The 19,240-nt window shown below is 42.6% G+C and overlaps 1 protein-coding gene across 5 annotated transcripts in view; it reads right to left on the bottom strand.

The window, feature by feature from the left end:
* LOC144683741 (BCL-6 corepressor-like protein 1) overlaps nucleotides 1–19,022 on the bottom strand; it is a 308,871-nt gene extending 289,849 nt beyond the window's left edge. For 3 of the 5 annotated variants that reach the window (XM_078547074.1, XM_078547077.1, XM_078547082.1), the window contains exons 1-3: nucleotides 18,753–18,984; nucleotides 5,289–5,409; nucleotides 3,913–4,137 (exon numbers count right to left, since the gene is read on the bottom strand). The gene's annotated coding sequence lies outside the window, so the exon portion shown is untranslated. Of the gene's footprint in view, nucleotides 1–3,912; nucleotides 4,138–5,288; nucleotides 5,410–18,752 lie in introns of all 5 variants that reach the window. The other 2 variants (XM_078547078.1, XM_078547081.1) reach the window with 2 other exon arrangements.
* Nucleotides 19,023–19,240: the final 218 nt, after the last annotated feature.

The following is a 19,240-nucleotide window of genomic DNA, read 5'->3' as shown; positions in this document are numbered from 1 at the left end:
TAGTGAATCTGTGGAATTCTCTACCGCAGAGGGCTGTAGAGGCTGGGTCATTAAGTATATTCAAGGCTAAGATAGACAGATTTTTAATCAGTAAGAGAATCAAGGGTTATGGGGAAAAGGCAAGAAAGTGGAGTTGAGGATTTTCAGATCCGCCATGATCTCACTGAATGACGGAGCAGGCTTGATGGGCCAAATGGCCTACTTCTGCTCCTATGTCTTATAGTCTGTGAGAGGTGTGAGGCTTTCAACAGTGCTAAGTGTGTGATTGATGGAGATTATTGGTGTTTGTGTATCAATTGAGAGTTGCTGAGCGTACTGTTCCAGCTGGTAGCAAATATCATTTGAAGATTAATTCAGTAAGCTTGACCACTCAGGTGAAGCCATTGAACTTTTTGCAGCATTGCATTCAGGTCCTCCAAGCTTGACTCCTGAAATTGACATCCACAGCTGCCAACCCATTGTCTTTTGACCTGGTGTCTGGAGGGCTTTCTTCTCTGCTGACACAGGATATATCTTTCTTCCGGTATACACTTGGAACATGGTCATATCCCATTATACCATTCCTCACTCTTTACCAGGTCAGACTCTCTTCAATCATGATTCCCAGAACTGGCTGCAGCCACAATGCATCTCCCCTTTTAGAGGTGCAGGCTAGCTTTAAGCTATGCTTTAAGTGTACTAGCCACTCACGATATTGGTCCCCTGTTGATCTGTCCAGCCAATCAACCACACAGTTAGCACTAGCTGGATGCAGAGATTATTCAAATGAGCAGGCACCACATCAATTCACTGCAATCACAAGCATGGATTAATCATACACTGCAACTCCCATGCCTGATTTTGGGGCTAAATTCAGTAACTCCCACTGATATTAATTTTAACCCATCTCTTTTGTTCATCTGCTTCGCCATGAAGACACACCAGACATGGCTTTCTCGACCACTTAGCTTTACAGCAGCAGCCTGTGAGGATTCATATTTTTTAGTTGCTGTCATTCAAATGTAGGGAATGGAGAATGTGGCATCACCAAATAACTTCTTTAAAATAATGTTCCTTAACTGAGTCTCTTGTTTTGTCACTGAGCCAAAACTAATTACCAATCCTAGATGTGATTAACAGAATTTTGAAAATAATTACTGTGAGAAGCAGCAGTTACCAAAAGGGATTCCTCTTGCCGCTAAGCATTTTCACTATCACGACTAAAACTATAGACTTAAGTGACACTGCAACTCCTTTTTACATCGCCAAAACATGGTCCCATATGCATGTCAAAGAGAAAATATCATGATCAATACCTTCCGTGGGGAAGCTATACATATGACTGGAATGTGGAGATTCTAGTCATCTATGATGAACAGTCGGTCTTACAGATCTACTGAGAAAGTGAGCCATACTGGTTTACGGATTTGTTATTAACACCAAAATAGAGTGAATTCGGATTAAATTCTATTAAGGGCTTCATTATTTGTGCAGAAAAGTGGATTTTTTTAAATATAAAATTATGTTGGTGAGATGGGTAGGGTAAAGGGAGCTGGCTCAATGGGTAGTTCTCCTGCTCTAAGCTAGTAGGCCCTGGGTTCAAGCCCCACTGTAGGACTTGTTGGCTATGAACAAGCCCAGCCACTGGTGCAGGCAAGCCAGCATGTATCAGTGTTGGTTCCCAGCCCGGATAAATGGGGAGGGTAGGCAGCAGAAAGGATATCCAGTTGTAAAACCACACACCAAATCCAAAAAACAATGATGGTTAATATGAAGGTGATCAACCAACATTGTGGTTACCCAATGTAACATGGTGTAGTGGGGTCTCTGCAACGGTGGCAATGCGGGGGGCGGAGAGTGCTGGGCAGATCATCTGGTCAGTCCCTGTGGACCCCTCCATGCAGGGAGCATTGTCTTTGGCAGCCTTTGGGGGTACAGCAGTGGCAGCAGAACTAGATGCCATGAGGTGAGGGAGAGAGCAGCAGCAAGGAGCAGAAGTCTGGGACTTGTGTGTTGCAGTGCCCAAATAGGGAAGATTGAAGCCTCTGACGGTGGCTAGAGAACCAGGAAATGGCAGTGGGGCAGGCAAACAGCTGCTGGAGACTCAGGTGGACCACCTGGACAGTATCCCTGAGTTTGAGAGGCTACGAAGAGAGTAAGCTCCTCTTCATGTCTGAGAGATAAGGTAAACTGGGTCACATGGTCACAGAAATTAACAATAGGAGCTCCAGCAACTGGACTCTGCTACCTGATTGATTAGAGATCAAGAGTTAAGCTCTCAACAGTATACTGTGGATCTGGAGTGTTGGCCACAAATGTCCATTGTAAATAGTTCATTCCTCTAAGTTAAGCTTTTCCATTAATGTTTATTTAAAATTTGGTGCAAGTGGAACAAAGGATCTCTGTTTTATAACCTTTGTGCAGCCTGGGTGCTTGAATCTCAAGTAACAATGCGGGAAAAGTCGAAAGGAAGAAAAGTTGGGTATGGTGGTGAGAGGAGGGAAGATACAGTTTTAAATCTGTCTCAGGCACAAACAACATGTACTGAATTCTAACTCTGAGCTTATCTTACTGGCAGGTACAATACCTTTAAAACTCCAGCCTTAAATGTTCGCTAAACAGGAAAATTAAAGTTTTAAAAAGGAGTATGAATGCTGGGAACCGAAAACTAAATAAACAAAAGGCAGATAGTTGGACTTACTGACCTTTCGCCTTGGGACCTAGATTTATTTCTTGCCCACACTGATGGAATAATAATGGATCCTATGTCAATGAGTTTGCCCAAGCCAACTTTTATCCCTCAATAGCATCAATCTAAAACAGATTATCTAGTCTTACCTCATTACTGTTTGTGGGACCTTGCTCAAAAGTACATCACTGATTGTGGGGCCATCTTGGGATGTCCTGAGCTCATGGTTGCTATATAAATACATTTTGTTTTTTATTAATCAACTTCCTAATGGACATGGGCTTGTTGTACAAAACTGCCCAGTTGGTAGTTGAAAAGAAAAATTAACTTTTTTCAGGTGCTAACATACTTTCTGTATATTTCTATCATTTTCTGTTGGGCACAACAAGTTTTACTTCATACCTTACTATAATGGAGCTTTTGGCGTTGACACTTGGTGCCTTAAACAAAAGCACTTTGATTAGCACAAAGCTAACGCACAAAAAAAAGAAATCTAAAAATATAATGCTGGAAATACAGACACTCAGTACCTGAAAAAAAGTGGGCTACAATTTTTGTTCAGAATCTTTGTCAGAATTCATTAAGTGACCAATATGGAATCCCAGCTGAAATGTTAGCTTGTCTTTCCTGGTTCATATTTTGGCTCGTCTGCTGTGCATTTCCGACATTTTCTGTTTTTATTTCAATTCCGAGTGGAATTTTAGCTAAGAGGTGAGCTTTGCAATAATCAGTTTTTCTCAATTGGAAATAGTTTTGTAGTTACTTTTAAAGCTCCACCAAAACTTTATTGAAAAAGTTAGGTTACCCTTGTGTCTCAATACTGGTTTTGTTTTGCAAGTGAAAGGTAGAGATACAAGACAGCACAGCTCAAGGTTCACCAGCACTGTGTTATTTTGATTTAAAGTTCATGTGCAACAGGCTGCTCAGGAAATGCTGGGCTTTTGTTTTCTTTAATTTTTTTTTAAGGAGCCAGATTTATGTTTTCTATGCAATATACTATCATATATATTTCTGTAACATTATCTTTCAGTTACATCCTTTCAAGGCTGAAACGCTCATGTTAATCTTTCCTCAATTCTCTGACTCGAAGGATTACTCCTTATATAAACTGCCCCACTACTGGTCAAATATTTGTCTTCCTCACTTGTGGAATAAACTGGCCTCTCCACTATTCCTATTATATATCTTGCTATAGTAATTGATAACATAAAAACTGCAATTGACAATAAAGTAATTATACAAACCTAAGATTTAGTAGATGGAGTAGGCCATTCAGCCCCTCGAGCCTGCTCCGTCATTCAATAAGATCATGGCTGATATGATTGTGGCCTCAATGCAACTATCCTGCCTACCTGCTAACTATGATTGCTGTTTGTAATCCAAAGTAATCCGGTTGCAAAGGTAAACTAAATGGCTTGGCACTACAGAGTCTAGGTTGTAGTGCTGTCCTTTCACAGCTTTGTTCTAGGCTGTAATTCAAAATACAAGAAGTGTTTACTCACAGATCACTAAATTAAAGGATTGACAGTAGATTCAATCAAAATTTGAAAAAATGCCCTCCACAATCATAATTTTCCACTTACTACAAAAAGGCTTTAATAAATACAGCATTGCTACACTGCAACGTTTAGTGTGGACTGATTTACCTCTCATATAACCTGGTATGAATAACCTACTATAAATACTTGCAAAATTCCCACCATCCTATAAATGACTGACTATATATTGCAAAAATGTAAGACAAACAGGTGTTCGATGTAAACCAGTCAAGATATATTGGAAATTAAGGGGTAGTCTCTAAGGCGGGGTAATCTTAACCTAATTCACCACATGGGAAACCCAAGCGACAGAGTGCAACACTTGTTTTACACCCTGCCCAATGATACTTTCAATGGAGAGGAAGATTGGATGCCACCTGATCCCATCAGTTTCCCACCAAGCAAGTTAGGATAAAATTGCCCTCCTCTCATTAATATGCATGTAGTTAAATTAAAATTAAAGCCTTCAAATCTTCTCAATGCTGTTTTTAATTTGAGGATTGTCCATTAAAATAATTAGCTGCTGAACAATAAGGTAGATTATCAGTTTACTTCTGGAGGTAAGTCATTTTTTAAATCAATTTATCATGCCAAATACATGCAACACAATCATATGAAATGTGAAAAAGTACGCTTTGGAATGATTCAATAAATGTTGAAGCAACTCTTTTTTTAAAAATGAAGCTAGGATATTTTTCTACTATACCTTCTATTCCTCATATGCCAATCCTATAGACAGGCTATCTACTCCCAGGCAAGCACAAACAACGCTGTACATCCTTTTACATCTGTCCGTTCCCTAAGTGGGAAAACTAAGTATGCCAGTGGAAGGCAGCAACAGGCACTAAACACTGCTCAGATATTCCACACTATTAGTCTCTGATTCTGATGTATGAACCACTTTTAGCAAATATTGTGCAGGTGCTCTCATGTTGTGGTAATAAGCCATAACACTGCAAGGACAAAATGGAGTCTACATGCCTTAATTAGAATTGGTGGAAGCATAACTGATAATTAGCATTCTACTGGCAACAAGAACATGAAAAGAAAAGGAGTTCCAATAAAACAGGTCTCATACTTACTGGCTAGGGTTGATGGTTTTTAATGTGGGTTGACGGAGTGTCACTTAGCTGCAGCCTGACCCCATTCGAGGGTGGTCTATGGGTCAATGTCAAAAACAACCACACTAATGTTCCAGCTGATCTGAAAGAAGGTAGGACCAGTTAAATTAGAGGTCCACTACAGCAACTCTAACAAGTATAAGTGTCCATGCTCTCTCCAGAGAGATGAAAATACAAGATAACCTCATTTAAAAATAAACAAAAATAATGAATGCTGCTCCTTTAAAGACCTACTCCCAGCCTCTAAATTGTGTAAGTCACGCTTAAAAATAAATGTAATATTGTTCTCTGTGTTTTGGGCCAAGGCATGTGACATGCTGCAGAAATTTTAAAATCCTGCTGGTGCTCAGCTCAACCTGCCTTCCCAGCTCTGCCGATGGCTCTGTAATGAAAACTGGGACAGATCTGGTTGATCTGATATCACCTGCCTTACATTATGACCCAAAGTCAAAATTACCATCATCCACCCCTACATATGCACATTTGGTGGAGTAACAATTGAGTTCACCCATGAGATTTCCCCATCGCGAATAACCTGCTAATACTCAGGTCTAAGCATTCCACGCTGGCAAGATCTCAAGCAGAAGTTAAAGAGACTACAAGTCACTCCCACCCAACCAAGTGGATCTCACCCTGGTTTCCAGGATTGGTGTAATACAAATATTTAGAGTAAACGAAGGCACAAGCAACACCACTTACTACTGACTTCCGCATTGGGGGCAGGAACTAGCTTAGTGCGACAGGATTTAAAGCCCTACAGCAACTTAAAGGAGCAGTCAGCCACCAAGCTGTTTATGGGAGCAAAGGATCAAGGTTTCTTCAATACAAAAATGGATGAGGGATCTGCAGGGGGGAAAATGAACCCTCAAGTTCTGAACAGCTGCAGGGATGATGTTGCTGGACCAAGCCAGCAGAGATGGAGGCCCTGTTTGGGGAAATACAACAAAAGCACCAACATGAAAATTCCAAACAAGGTAAAGGAAAGTGTTTAATTATCTTATCAGATATGCTAAGGTATGAGGGAGGAGCCATCCATATCTTTCCAGGAATTGCAGTAATTTCACTTAATACTGTTTCAAGGTGCTTAAAATTTCTTTTCATCAGTGCCCTGAAGGCAATGGGTTTCCCTTATATTCCCAGCCTCCACATGGCCATGTTTCTTCACTCACAATGTCCATGCAATCATCCTACTCACAGCCTTCAAGTGTTAGTGCAGGCATTATGATCTACACACTGACAGCTGTGTTTTACCACACTTCAAGATAACTAAAGTTAATATTCATTTCTTGCACTTAAAAGAAAAGAAACAAAGAATCCATAATGACAGAGAGAACTGTGACAGATGTCAGATCTCAAAATATCCATTCTCTCATCCTCTATGAAGAGGGAGATCACCAAACTCTGATGAGGGAGGCCAATAAAGGTGTCACGGGTGGGAAAGTAGGAATACAGGTACAAGTCATAATGACATTGTGCTTTTTTTCCCTCCTCATCCTACTATGCCAGCATTACTTGGCAGTAAACATCCTGAAACCCTCAGTTCACTCCTTCTACTGAATGTGATGTGAACTCTGCTCCTCAACAACCCATTCCAATTTCTCTATTTTTCCTTCTCTAAATACACCAGAAAAAACACAATCAGAGAGCAGTGGATCTATTTCAGCCACTTCAGAGCAACCACTTGTAGCACCATGACTTGCATGGCTACAGACCAAGAGCTGGAAAGTGGGGTTAGGCTGGATAGTTCTTTTACAGTTGGCACAGACACAATGGGCTGAATGATCTCCTCCTGTGTGATTCTGTATGATTCCACAAGTTGGATTCTGTCCTTCTGCTGTCGAGTCCACCAGTGGGCCAGGAAGAAGTTGGGAATCTGATGTGGAAGGATGTGGCCGCCTGAACCCAATCACATGGCGGCAAGCTCATGAATATTTTTAACTTGGGCTTGCTGCCGGATCACATAGCGGGGACAGTTCTGACTTCAAGAGATCTGTGTCACCTGTTCCCTATGCAGGAGAAGACGTCATATTTAAAGGGAAGAAAGCCCTGTTTAAAAGGAGAAATTTGGCATGCAGTGTTTCTGAGGGGGGACTGCAATTGAACTGGCCAGCATTGTCAATTGTGTGAATATCACAACGGAAAACTTCTGAAGGTCCAGGTAGAAGAAATCTCACAGGTTCAGATGCTGTCATCAATGGGTTCAGCTGTGTTCTTTGAGGTATCACAATCCACCCAGTGCATCAGCCCACTGTTCAGAGAGAGCTCGCTGTGCGACCTCCTCCAGGCCGTTTCAGAACACAGAAAGATTCTATTTCCAGCTGATGGCTGCAAAAGGCCTTCATGAATGACCAAGGTGGCTTGGACAAAGGTCACCACAAAGGCTGTGGGGTCCATCCAAGCGCTTGAGTCCAGTACCAAAAAAAGATGAATAATCTCTTCCACACTGCAAGGATGAGTTTGTTTCAGACTGTCAAGAAGTGGATGAAAGGTGGGTGGGAAAAGTAGGAGCATGAATGATTGAGGGCTAGGACAGGCATTGAAGTGTAAGTACTCCCCCTTTCCAACTTCCATTGTAGCATAGGCTGCATGTGTGTATATCACCAGAATCTGCATCTTCTGTTTATTATCCAGATTTCATGGGAGCATGAGGATTAGAAGGCAACCTGGCACCTCATGGAATGAGGGGCAATCCGGCAGTAAGGGATTCTCCTCAACATCACTGGAAACCTCATTTTCTCCCCTTATACTTGCAGGACAAAAGGGCCCAGGGAGAGATCTAAGACTAGGGATGGAGTGCCAGAGATTCATCTGTTGGAAGCCTTGGAGCTGGCAGGGGAGCAGGGTGGTTGATCTGACACTGCATTTGAATTGACAGGCATGGAAAGTGAGGAGGAATTGTACTTACCCACCATCTCTGGCTGCCTGTTGCACCAATGAATGGTGGCGGCCCTTAACATCATCGCTCCAGTAATTGTTTTTATGTTTCATCTGCAGGGTTGTCTGCCACAGAGAGTCATGACCAGCCCCCCATATGTTGCACTTCACACCTCCTCGGAGGAGCATAGTCCAGGTATCTTTGAGGGTGCACCCAGCACCAGCTCAGATACACATATCTCAGTGGGGAGTTGACAGTCTGGTGAGAACTGCACAGTCACACAGATGCAGATGTGGGAGGCATTGACAGGCGAGGCCACTGGCGGTTGGAAGACTGTTGGAAAGTAGCTCCCTGCTGCACCCACAACTGGTGAAGGGCCTGATTAGAGCCACACTCAGCCTGTTAGAGTTGCAGAGGCAAACAGGGGAGAATCTGGTGGAGCTGCCTGAGGCTTTCAGCAGACATGGGGGGGTGATGGAGGAGTCCTTCCATAGCATTACCTCTGTCTCAGGTAGGAGAGCGCATCACTTCTTCCATAGAGATGGTGGCAACTGCCGTGGAGAGGCAGGCCCAGGAGACCATATAACAGATGTCTGGTGTCAGCACAACAGGGTTGCCAATTGTGATTAAATGTATTCCTGAAGGTTTCATCACATGACTTTCCCCTGGGCTCCAGCTATTAGTCAGCCAACACATCCTGTGACGCACTGCCTTCCTACGCCAATTGGAAAACAAAAAAGACTCACTACCCAATTGGATGTCAGCCATCAGCCTTTTCTCCCCCCATTTTTAATATTTTATATCTGGTAAAGAGAAATGTTCAAAGTAAATGACAAATAAAAAATATCTTTTAATGTTCTGATGATGTTTCTCCAGGGTTGCACAGAGTTCCTGGAGATTGATCTTCAATTCCAGGCCAATCCTGGGGTGTTAGCAACCCTACAGTGTGACCCTGCACACCATTGCTAGTGCCATGAGCTCAATGCAGCAGTGGACCAGCGAGAGGTTGTTGGTGCCACTGGCGTCCCCCCACAGCTGCACATCAGTCAACAGGAAGCAGGGCAGTGTCATGCTGCACCAAGAGGCAGGGGAGGTGCAGCCTGACACATTTGAGGGTTCTTCTGAAGGCACTCTGAATGTTGTCAGGAGCTCCCTAGCCCCTCTGCCAGTGACCCAAACTCCTCTAGCAGTAGTGCCCACCAGGAGAACTCAACTGCTGTTAGAAATAGTGCAACAGGATCTTTTATCTCCACCTGAAAGGTAAGACGAGATTTCAGTTCAATGTCCCGTTTGAAAGACAGCACCTAAGACAATGCAGTATTCCCTTTGTACTGCACCGAGGTGTTAACCTAAATTTTGTGCTCAGGTTACTGTAATGAGACTTGAACTGGCAAACTTCTGACTCAGAAGTGAGAATGTTACAAAGAAGTCAAGGCTGACACCACAATCTAGCATTTTATCATATTATCAAAAGATCCCAAAATGCATAACACAATACATTATTTTGAAGTGCACTGACTGTTGTTAAACAGGCAAATACAACAACAAATAACTAAACTGTTTTTTTGGTGGTAGTCAAGGGAGGCATGTTGTCCAGGCTACCATGGAAACTTGCTGCTCTTCTTCGAATCATGCCACGGAATCTTAACATTCACCTGAGTCATTGGAATGAGTATTCAGGACCTAATTTAAAGGGCAACACTGCCAACAATGCAGCACTCCCTTCGTAGTATACTGGAGTAAGAGGCTTGAACCCACAAATTCCTGATCCAGAAGAGAAATGCTACCAGCTAAGCTAATTTGACAAACAAAGCTCCCAATACATTATGTTTGGCAATAGTAAGGTGTTTATAAAGATCTTACCTGCTTTTCATGTGAGTGACCACACCTTTATAACCTGCTTGCCATTCCAGCAGCCATGCAAATCTTTCTCACTTACTATTTATACCCAGCTGGGTTATATCATGGAGTTTCTTATCACCAACTTCAAGTCGCGAAAGAAAGTAAAAACTAAATGAGCTGTGTTAATTGATCTCGATGAGATGTTTTGCCTTTGTGCCCTGAGCTTGGGAGAGCAAAAAAACTTCCAGATTTCCATACCTGATCACCATCTAGTGGTTTCTGCTGCAAGGTAAGACATGAGAAGATATATTTTCCCTTTTTTGCTAACATTAGATTAGATTTATCTGAAATCAGGTATCAGCGCAGATCCCGAATCACATCTGGCACCAATCTGACTCACCTTCGCACCAGTCAGAGCTTTTACAAACTGAGACAATTTAAACATAAACATCTAATATAAAATCACAGAATCCCTGAGTTCACATCTGGCTGACTCTAACGATTACATTTTTTTAATAAGTCATCCAGAAAGTAAAATTCTTATCAGGATTGGTGTTGCAAATATGGGAATAACTTAAATTTTAACTAATAGATAAAGGGAATATCTTTAATCATTTCCTTAATAATTAGCAATCTAAAATAAATACTAGCATTCTAAAATTAAGCACCATAATTAATTAAATATAGCTAACATTTTGTTGACCACCATTAATTTATTTTGCTTTCACAATTATACTTTACCCTGCACAAAGTATGAAAGTAGAGAGTTACAGAGCTGTTTCTAATGGTTTGTCTTTCATGTCGCTATGGAGATATGATTCCTCCTCCTTATTTTCCCACATTCTCTCCTCATTCTTGAGAAGGTGCTGACTCTCTGCTGGGGTACAGTTCTAAAGGCACCAATTGCCTGTACAAGTGTCAGAACCTAGACAGTAAGTGTCAGCAGGCAATTCATTCATGAGGAGCATCATCATTGAAGATAAAAACAAAAAGCTACTGCGGATGCTGGAAATCCAAAACAAAAACAGAATTACCTGGAAAAACTTAGCAGGTCTGGCAGCATCGGTGGAGAAGAAAAGAGCTGACGTTTCGGGTCCACATGACCCTTCAACAGAACTGAAGTATAGTTAGGAGAGAGGTGAAATATAAGCTGGTTTAAGGTGGGGGGCGGGGGGAGAGAGAAGTTGAGGGCGGGGTGGTTGTGGGGACAAGCAAGCAGTGATAGGAGCAGATAATCAAAAGATGTCACAGACAAAAGGATCAAAGAGGTGTTGAAGGTGGTGATATTATCTAAGAAAAGTGCTAATTAAGAATGGATGGCAGGATACTCAAGGTACAGCTCTAGTGGGGGTGGGGTGGAAAGACTAACAAGGTATTAGTTGTAGATTTAAAAATAATGGAAATAGGTGGGAAAAGAAGAATCTATATAAATTATTGAAAAAAAAAACAAACAAAAGGGAGGGGTAAGAAACGGGGTGGGGATGGGGGAAGGGGGAGTTTAAGATCTAAAGTTGTTGAATTCAATATTCAGCCCGGAAGGCTGTAAAGTGCCTAGTCGGAAGATGAGGTGCTGTTCCTCCAGTTTGCGTTGGGCTTCACTGGAACAATGCAGCAAGCCAAGGACAGACATGTGGGCAAGAGAGCAGGGTGGAGTGTTAAAATGGCAAGCGACAGGGAGGTTTGGGTCTTTCTTGCGGACAGACCGCAGGTGTTCTGCAAAGCAGTCGCCCAGTTTGCGTTTGGTCTCTCCAATGTAGAGGAGACCGCATTGGGAGTAACGAATGCAGTAGACTAAGTTAGGGGAAATGCAAGTGAAATGCTGCTTCACTTGAAAGGAGTGTTTGGGCCCTTGGACGGTGAGGAGAGAGGAAGTGAAGGGGCAGGTGTTGCATCTTCTGCGTGGGCATGGGGAGGTGCCATAGGTGGGGGTTGAGGAGTAGGGGGTGATGGAGGAGTGGACCAGGGTGTCCCGGAGGGAACGATCCCTATGGAATGCCGCCGGGGGGGTGAAGGGAAGATGTGTTTGGTCCTGAAGTCAGAAGTCCTGGTCTCACTCAACATTCACATGTGCAATTCCGCAGACTTGATTGAAATAGGGGAGACGTAGTGGCATAGTGGTAATGTCACTGGACTGGTAATCCAGAGGCCCAGGGTAAAGCACTGGGAACATGAGTTCAAATCCCACCATGGTAGCAAGTCAAATTTAGTTAATAAAAACTTTGCAATATACAGCTAGTGGTATATCAGTGATGGTGACCATGAATCACTTGTCATTAAAACCCATCTGGCTTACTCATGTCCTTAGGAAATCTACCATCCTTACCTGGTCTGGCCTATGTATGACTTCAGAACCACAGCAATGTGGCTGACTCTTAGCTGACCTATGTAATGGCCTAGCAAGGCACTCATTTCAAGGACAATCAGAGATGGCAACAAATGCTGGTCTTGCCAGCAATGCCCACATCCCATGAAAGAATAAAAGAAAAGATTGCTAGTTGAGGTGTGTCTGTTCAGGTCAAATACAAATTGTAGAACCCTTGAGCCAAATACCTAGAGTTGTCATTGGGCCTGCTTAGGAAACTGTTACCAATATGCCATAGGTGGAATAAAAGAAAAATCACATTTAAACCAGTTCACTTTCATGTGTCAATATGCTACATGTGTGATTCCATTAATACATCTTTTCAAGTTGCTCTCATCACAATCACCACTGTTGATAGGTTTAGTACCCCCATGACTTCACCCTAATGTTATAATAACTCCAAATACTCTCTCTAGACACAATCCAAGTTTGGAAAGATAAAATTTGTAATTGCACTGCTGGTTGCTTTTCAGGGTTCAGATGGATACAGCACAAAGCTTTCATATATCCAACATGATACTTTAACTCTGGTGACAAATATAAGTGACAGGACACCTGTGTAAAAATGTGCACACCTATCATTTCACTATACTGAAATCTTAGTGATGGCATTGATCTTCAATTTTGACATCGCCAATTAATATACAGCCGTATATGGTGCGCTTAGAGATATGATGTGTTTGGACACTAGTGCTATTGTGCAGGACTAAAACCCCACATTGTATATTTTTCTAAAATATATATAGATACACTCATCGCTATTTGTAATTTTTTTAAAAATTGAACAAAGATCTTTAAAATGGCTGAAACTATGTCTGTCTGTGACCCCGGAATGAAAGAAGCCACTTGGCAGTTTTAGGAAAAACCGCACCTCGTTACCTCTGAGAAGCCACTAACAAACCCCTGTGGACTGTACAGCCCAACTTCAAAGGGAGCTATACAAAGACCATCTGCATTTAATAACTCAGGCTGGCCAGAAAGAGATGGATCATCTGCTAAGACAAAGGCTCTGCAACCTTCATTTCAATTCCTAATGGCTGAGACATTTAATAGGCGTTGGAATCCAGATAATGGATACACCATCTTTGACATGTGACATAGGCCTCTGGCTTGTGAAACAAGTAATATTACCTTGCTGAACTGCATAGCTCAGTCTCCCATTTACCATTTGACTAGCAGCCTCACAGGAAGGGAAATTTTCCCAGGTTGAGCACCTGGCCCCATCTTCACTGCTTCTGTTGGAAGTTCTGTGCCATCGCCTACAAGACTGACTCATCTCTGCATGCCTATCTCAGCGTGTGAAGTCAACACCACCAGAGAAGTGAATTCTACAACATCGATTTTCAGTCCGCCAACCTGCGTGAAGGAATACCTCATTGGACTTTGATTCTGGACTCTGGAACTCACGTGAACCAATATTTATTTTCTCTGTAATCTCTGTACTGTAAAACTTTCTTTTCTCCATCCCTCTCTTCACCGTCTGAGTGTGGCGGCGACATCAAGATCCCCAGTTCGCGTTTTGAATGTGTGCAATGAACTATCCCTTTTTTAGTTCATCCTATCTAGAGTTTGCTGTGAAGTTCTTAATAGAAAATTGGATCACACAAAAACCAAGGGGTTGGGAAATACGCCACTGCTTGTAAAGAGGAAAACAAATCAAAACACCTTTCTGTTTACGGACAGGAATTAGTGCTGTTTAAATTAACCCCCCCTCCTGTCCGTAACATTGTTCCATTGTTCTTCCCTAAATACAAAATAGTAAAACTCTACACTGGTAGGAGCATATCACTTATTTAAAGAATACAAAATATTGATAATTCATAATGGTCATGTGCATTAAAACCCCATAATGTAGACTAGCAACGCAATATCTTTCATGTATTGTATATGTATGTGTCCATGTGCAAAAGATGATTGGGGATCATTCAAGTTTAAAATTGTAATGTTATATTGAACTATTTTAATAGTTCCTATGATAACACAGTGCATTACAGAGCCATACAGGCTAGAAGATTCTAGGTTCATTCCTCAGTCTGTGCTGAGGTAGCTGCTCTCAAATAAGTTATTAGATGCTATAATTGGTCTGGAAAAACCTGGGTTGGAGAAAGCAAAAGTAACTAACCAGGGTGCCACTCCTGAGCATTATCCAGTAACCATTTTAGGAAAGGATGCATCTGCAGGTGTCTAATCAGGAATGGATTGGGCTCAGTTGTGACATTCTCCATAGTTAAAAAAACATGCTAATACTCACCGTGAAGGTTTACACAAAGAGAATGGCTCCTTTTATAAAGTGCTAAAGGATGTCTGGTATCATGGAACTGTATCCCAACAAGAGTCAGTACTTTGTCTGAGATTGTGGAAGTGCAAAAAATAATGCTATCTTTGGATGTGCTGTGAGAGAATTCAAAAGGCAGAAAGTTTGCGAGACCACAAGGAGATCCAGAATGTACCACCAGCTATTTGGTGCCTTTAAAAGCTACAGTCTCCACTAATGTCCTTTAGGGAAGGAAATCTGCCTACACGTGACTCCAGACTCACAGCAATGTGGTATACTCTTAAGTACCCTCTGAAATGGCCCAGCAAGCCGCTCAGTTCAAGGGAAATTAGGGATGGGCAATTAATGCTGGCTTAGCAGGTGAAGCCCACATCCCAGGAATGAATAAAGAAGATTTAAAAATGCAGGACATCATACCAGGAACAGCACCAGCCATACCTAAAAATTAGATGTCAAGCAGGTGAAGCTACAATAGTAATGCTAAACAGTGAAAGCAGCATGCGATAGACAGAGCTAAGCAATCCCACAACCAAAGAATCAAATCAAAACTCTGCAGTCTTGTCACATCCAGTTGTGAACGGTGGTGGACAACTAAAGAATTAAGCAAAAGGGGAGGCTCCACAAATATCCCCATCCTCAGTGATGGGGGAGCCCAGTGCCTCAATGCAAAAGTCAAGTCTGAAGCATTTGCAACCGTCTTCAACCAGAAGTTACCAAATGGATGATCCATCTCAGTCTCCTCATGAGGTCCCCAACATCATAGTTGCCAGTCTTCAGCCAATTCAATTCACTCCATGTGATATCAAGAAAAGGCTAAAGGCACTAGATACAGCAAAGGCTATGGGCTCTAAAAACATCCTGGCTGTAGTGCTGAAGACATTTGCTCCAGAACGAGCACGTCCAGCTGTCCCAGTATAGCTACAATACTAGCATCCAACAATGTGGAAAATTTCCCAGGTGTGCCCTGTTCACAAAAAGCAGGACAAATCCAATCTGGTTAACTATCATCCATCAGTCTATTTTCAACAATAAGCAAAGTGATGAAAGGTGTCAATCACAGTGCTATCAAGTGGCACTTATTCAACAATAACCTTCTTACTGATGCTCAGTTTAGGTTCTGACAGGGCCACTCAGCTCCTGATCTTATTAGTCGATCCAAACATGGACAAAAGAGGTGAGGTGAGAGTGACTGCCCTTGACTACAAGGCAGCATTTGACTGAGTGTGGATCAAGGAGCCCCAGCAAAAAATGAAGTCAATGGCAATTGGGTAGAAAACTCTCCACTGGTTGGAGTCATACCTAGCACAAAAGAAGATGGTTGTTGGAGGTCAATCATCTCAGTTCCAGGACATCACTGCAGGAGTTCCTCAGGGGAGTGTCCTAGGCCCAACCATCTTCAGTTGCTTCATCAATGATTTTTCCTCCATCATAAGGTCAGAAGTAGGGATGTTTGTTGATGATTTCACAGTGTTCAGTACCATTCGCAACTCCTCAGATACTGAAGCAATTTGGTATATGCAGCAAGAACAAAACAACATCCAGGCTTGGGCTGATAAGTGGCGAGTAACATTTGTGCCACACAAGTGCCAGGCAATGACCATTACTAAAAAGAGAACCTAACCATCACCCCTCAATATTCAATGGCATTACCATCGCTGAATTCCCCATTATCAATATCCTGGGGGTTATCATTGACCAGAAACTGAACTGCACCATCCTTATAAATACTGTGGCTACAAGAGCAGGTCAAAGACTAAGAATCCTGCAGCAAATATCTCACCTCCAGACTCCCCAAAGCCTGTCCACCATCTACAAGGCACATGTCAGGAGTGTAATGGAATACTGTCCACTTGCCTGCATAACTGCTGCTCCAACAACACTCAAGAAGTGTGACACCATCCAGGATAAAGCAGCCCACTTGATTGGCACCCCATCCACCACCTTAAATATTTACTCCCTCCACCACCATCGCACAGTGACAGCAGTGTGTACCATATACAAGATCCTGGATCAAAATCCTGGAACTCCCTTCCTAACAGCACTGTGGAAGTACCTGCACCAGATGGACTGCCACTGTTCACAAAGGCAGCTCAACACCACCTCCTCAAGGAGAATTAGGGATGGGCAACAAATGCTGGCCTAGCCAAAAAGCTCACATCCAATGAAAGAACAAAAAGAAATTCTCCAGGAAGGAAGGATCAATGTTTGGTTTTTTGAGGTGATGAATACAGATTTGAAGTTGAGGGTGATAGTACCTAAGAGAGAACCATTAACAATATAAACTAACACTGGGGCCTGGAAGCCAAATATGGTGGTCGGCAGTTCAGTCGTTTACATCCTTTAGCCTCTATGTAATTCCAGTCCCACACCAAAGTCATTGATTCTTAAAAGTCTTTTGAATTGGCCTAACAAGGCACTCAGTTGTATCCAAAGCAATTAGGATAGATAATAAATACTGGTTTTGCCTAAGATGCTGACATTATAAAAATAAATTTTTAAAACTTTACCTGGACTTCATTATTTGGCCTTACAAACTTACATTGAGTGATAACTGCATGTTTTGGATGCACTCTAATATCCCGCACAAGTGGTCATTTTTTTGTATCTGGGCCTAGACAGCGAATATGGGCACAATGTTCTTGGGTACGTTGACTATCGTGGCTAAGCCCTCGCCCTGTTCTCATGTAGCGAACAGGCTGTGCAGGAGGAATCACTGAATACCTGCCTGATTTTGCCCCTTTCCTTTCGCCAGTGTTTTTAAGGCGAAGTATAGTACTCGCCCCAAACTATCAGCTCCACCAGGATCACCAATAACAGTGCAGAGATCTAATCCAACTTGAAAACTTTCTCTAAATTGAACGCAAGATGCTTGCGCAACAAGGCCACGGCACATAAAACACAAAATTATTGTTTCAGGGGACTTGCTGCCTGGACAGGATTGGATTAGAAGGCGGGGGTTGCTAATTTAAAGAACAAATCCCGATGCTGAGTGTTCAGAAACATCGTGGATGTCTGATGAGTTTAAGGCAAGGCACATTTTTGTTAGTTTCGTCTATCCCTTCGAAGCGGAATAACAAGCGTCCAATGGATATTTAAATAATCCGTCACATCCTTTCTTCCACCCAGTGACGGTCGGTCATCGCCACTGGACCTTGTGTAAACAGCACTCCGGGCACCCGAGACCCAAACTCTCTCGAAAAATTAAGACGTTGCTGGTTCCTTTCAATATTTATGTTTAAAATATAATAACAAACGCAAATTCCTGGACGGGCGGGGGTTGGGCTATGGACTTGTTTGTTTTTAATGTTGTAATACAAAAATTAGAAATGGCACAAGTGGATATCGTCTTCTGCTTTTCATTCCTCCGCTGGTGGAAACATTCATGATCGTTTCGGGATCCCTTGAAAATATCCTCAGGGACAAGGCAGAGACTTGAGACTCAAAAAGAGGTTGTTCTACTTCCTAGCCCCAGCTTGACCGCAGCCCCTGAACCTGACAAGATTTCTATCATTGGAGTCCGATATTTCTGATCCCTCAGCCCGGTGGGGCCCGGCTCCTCAAAGTGCAAACGCCAATTGAACATAAATGAGGCACCTGGGCGGCCTAAACTATAAACCCACTCTACATGAAGTGGTTACAAAATAACTCTGTGCGACTAAAATCCTTGTTGTGTGCAAAATAAATAAGATTACCGCGCAATATGGGAATAAGTTGCTTCCCGGAAGTTGGGCTTTTACCCTTTTAAATGTCTTGCTGGGAGAGCCTTTAAACTTGTGTTTTAAAATAACCAAGCCCCATCCTTTCTAATTATCAAATCCTTTGCATGGTTTTTAAACACGTGTCTAGGATTTGCAATTATCCCCTCCGTCAAAGGTTTGCAAAAAAAAGAGAGCAAAGCTGCGAGTGAAACTGACACGAAATTGGCGAGATCGCCCCCAGAGCAGAAGCGAAGCGTCTTCTTTTGTTGATGTTGTGAGAGCGAGGGGTACATGGTGGCACATCAGCTTCTCGCCCACAGACACTCAGCTCAGCTCCACCCAGCTCAACCTCTTTATTTCAAAAACACATTACCTGGATTTAATTTGGAGCTGCCGCGTTCCCGTTCAAGAAAGGTGCTAGGTCCAGATCCAGATCCAGATCCAGATCTGATCCGAAGCCGGAGCTCCGGGTCGTGAAAGTGCGGGTCCCGACGGTGCAGGAGCGCCGAGCTGGGGCTGTTATAATCGTTTTTTTAAAAAAATGCATACAATAATACGTGAAACCAGGAAACGAGTTTACTTTCGCTCCATATCGCTGTCTGCTGCGCACATTTCCACCACTCCTCACTGCAGTCGCGTCCCCAGGGTCCTAGCGCCGCCGCAACTCGTTTTTTCCAGGGTCACATCTCGAAAACCTGCTAACCCTGTGCAAACCATCTTCCTTCTTTCGATATTCGAGACTAAATACGCCACTGAGTTTCTTAAGAGTGACTTCGTCCTGGTGCATCTGCTGTTGCATTTATGTATATGGTGCAATTTTTACCCTTTTGGTTTAACCATTGCATTCTCCACTAACCCATA

Source organism: Cetorhinus maximus, chromosome 8 (assembly GCF_964194155.1).
Source record: "Cetorhinus maximus chromosome 8, sCetMax3.hap1.1, whole genome shotgun sequence".
NCBI lineage: Eukaryota > Metazoa > Chordata > Chondrichthyes > Lamniformes > Cetorhinidae > Cetorhinus > Cetorhinus maximus.
This window is presented reverse-complemented; position numbering and strand designations above follow the sequence as displayed.